Consider the following 3504-nt stretch of genomic DNA (forward strand, 5'->3'; position numbering starts at 1 on the left):
TCCTCTGGGAGGATCCCCCGAGAGTCTTGGCCTAGCCTCTGAGAAGGGGTGGAGGCTCTGCCGGGGAGGGGTGGGGGTTAATGGTTAATCGGCTCCCCCACTGGTGGATAGTCTGGGCGGGGCCACAGGGATTTGGCTGTTTGTTGGTTTCTGGCTCACACCTGGGGTGCTATTACAACTGGTGGGGCCTTAACTCACCAATATTCAGCTATTGATTCTGCAAGATGGAGAGGCGGGCTCATCAGCATTCATTTGACCCCTGACTCAGCCACCCTCCAAGTCATTGTCACTCCAAGTAAGGCATCCTGGATAACTGATATGCTGGGACGCTGAGAGCCCACCAGCAAGGCGCCCTAACTCAGTGACTTCCCAAATCATTGACTTCTACCCTCAGTGCTCTTACAGAGATAAAGCTGGCTCATGGCTCATGAATTAAAAACCTAAATCCCAGGCCCCAGACACCAATCTTCTGGATCCTTGTACTGGGAGCTCCCTCCCAGCTTCCCACCTCCCCTGGGATCAGAGTGGAGAGGAAGTTTGGTGGGGCTGGACTCCCCTCTGGTTCCACTGCCCTGCTCCACATGACCCCGCTATGGCCCCCACTAGTCCCACAGCACCCAGCTGCTCAGGCCCAGACAGATTCCATCTCCCATTTCCCTGTCATCCTCCAGTTTCCATCCCTTCCCCCAGAACAGGCGGAAGACAAGGCTTGCAGCCCCACAGACCTGGATTTACATCCAGGTGCCTACCTCCTACTAATCGTGACTTTGGGTAAGTGATTCTCCTCTGTGTGCATTTTGTAGAGGAGGAAACTGAGGCTCAATCAACCTCACGGGTGGTCTGAGTGTTAAATGAGATAGCATTAGTAGAATACCAAAAAGTGCCTAGCAAGTGTCCTTCCCTTCTGCTCCCTGACCCCCTTTTCCTGTCTCCCTCATTTCTCTCCACCCACCTTCTTCCTTTGGAGTGGGCTTGGTGGAAATGCCACCTGAGCTGCTGCACACATGGGTCCTGGGCTTGATTTAATACTCTGCTGTTGCTGAAGGTGGCAGGATTTGGTAACATCATGAGCAAGAGTGGGTGAATTAGTGAGAGATCCAATTAGTGAGAGTGGCTGAATTAATGAGTGGGTGGGTGAATTAATGAGTGGCTGAATTAAAGAGTGAGTGAATTAGGGACAGGGTGAATTAAAGTGTGAATAAGTGAATTGATGAGTAGGTGAATTACTGATAGAGTGAATTAATGAGTGAGTGGGTGGGTGAATTAGTGAGTGAGTGAATTAGAGACAGGGTGAATTAAAGTGTGAACGAGTGAATTGATGAGTGGGTGAATTACTGATAGAGTAAACTAACAAGTAAATGCGTAAATGGGTGGGTGAATTGACAGGCAAGTCAATGGGCGAGGTGGTGTATGCTGAGGGCTGTGTGCAGGCACCCTCCTCATATTCTTTCAACTGCTAAAAGCCCTTTCTCTGCCCTGCGTTGCTCTGTTCTCCCCGCTCTATCTTCAACCCCGGAGATGAGATAACTGGAATTGGGGGTAGGGGGAGCAACTGATGGGGAGGAGAAGAGAGGGTAGATTTGTCATCAAGAGACCCGGGTTTAGGAATTAGCTGTCACCATTCGGATAACTTTGTTTAAATCACATCTCTCTCAGGGTCTCAATTTCCCCATCTGTAAAATGGGGAGAAGACCCTGGCCCATTTGTCTATAGGTCAGGACAAGACCCCAAGGGAGAGAGAGAGAGTGCCCCCCAGAGCCCACACTTTGAAATTCCATAAGAGCCTGAAAAAGACGACTTCACCTACTGGTGGGTTCCTCCCATGTCCCACCCGGGACATCTGATCCTGACTCCAGTGGCCTTGTGGGCAGTGCTGGGCTGGGCTGGAGACCCAACTAAGGGAAAAGCACAAAGGGGAAGGAAGGGCAGCTCTGGGGGGTGCCTCCAAGGCCTGACTCCTGTCCTGCCACCTGTCTGGCACCTGTGACAGGCCACAAACAGCTCCTCCTCTCACACTCCAGCAATGCGTGGCCTACACATACAGCATCTCACCGATTCTAAGAGGTGCAGTCCACATTTCCAAAAGTGGACTCTGATCGTTCCCATGTCAGAGTCTAATTGGTAACAAAAATAACAACCTTTCAAACCTTATAGATGACATCTTAGATTGAATTCAATAAGGTCTATGATCAACTAGAGTGAGCCATGTCATGCTACATACATGACCCATTACATACAAAAACTACCAGGTGAACAGCCCATATATGACAAGCTGCTAAGTATATAAACCATGACATACACGTATTCTACCAAATGTACAACACGTATGACCACTGTTTATGAGGCACATTCCAGAAACTTATTTCATACCCTATCCATGTCCCACCCATCACAACCTACCCCAAAAGTAAATCTACCTATTCATGAACTATACAACTTACATAAAACTATTACATACACAATTTACCCCACCCTTAGCTGACCCCAAACAATATCTTCTAGATACACGTTCCTCATATAAACAACTTACCACCTATAAGATCTATTCACTCTGTGGTCTCAGGCAAGTTATTATTTTGAAGACTTGGTTTCTCTTTCTGTAAAATGGGCCTAACTTCTAGTTTGTTGTGACAATTAAATGAGATACTACTGTAAGGTTCTTAGCCCCACCCAAACCCCAGCCTCTTAGAGCAAGGGTGGGGAACCATTTTTCTGCCAAGGGCCATTTGGATATTTATAACATCATTTGCCAGCCATACAAAATTATCAACTTAAAAATTAACCTGCTATATTTGGTCAAACATTTAATTAACTTAGCCCTAATGTGATGGCTGGAACTGCTTCTCTTTGGTGAGGCCTTGGCAGGGCCAGACCAAATGATTTTGGAGCCCTTGGGCTGAACGTTCCCTACCCCTGCCTTACAGGATAAATCACAGACCCCGAAATCAGAAAGACCTGGGTCAAAATCCAGGCACTACCAGCTTCCTACACTCTGTGCCCTCAGGTTCTACCTCTCTGTCTTAGTTTTGGCATCAGATAAATGGACTGATACCTTCTTCACAGTGACAGTTGGAATACAATGGGCAAGTGTAGGCATACAGGGCAACAGTAGTGATTGCTGTCATTGGTGTTTGACTCTTGACCACACAATCTGTGGGAATCTGTGAGTTGGTCATGTAATCTGTGGGAATCAGGACCTATGCACAGGAGAGCTCCTAGGGATGGCACGCCGAACCGTGAGCAAACCCTGGCCTCAACACCATCAACTCAGCAGCCCTTCAGTTTTGGGTTTGTTTGGTTTTTTTGGTTAATCCTCACCAGAGGATATTTTTTCCACTGATTTTTTTTAGAGAGGGTGGAAGGGAGAGGGAGGGACAGGGAGAGAGTAACATTGATGTGAGAGGGACACATTTACAGGTTGCCTCCCACATGGGCCCTAACCAGGGCCAGGGATCGAGCCTGCAACTGGGGTAAGGGCCCTTGACCGGAATCAAACCTGGGACC

This window comes from Miniopterus schreibersii (genome assembly GCF_964146895.1).
Source record: "Miniopterus schreibersii genome assembly, chromosome: 10".
NCBI classification, from domain to species: Eukaryota; Metazoa; Chordata; class Mammalia; order Chiroptera; family Miniopteridae; genus Miniopterus; species Miniopterus schreibersii.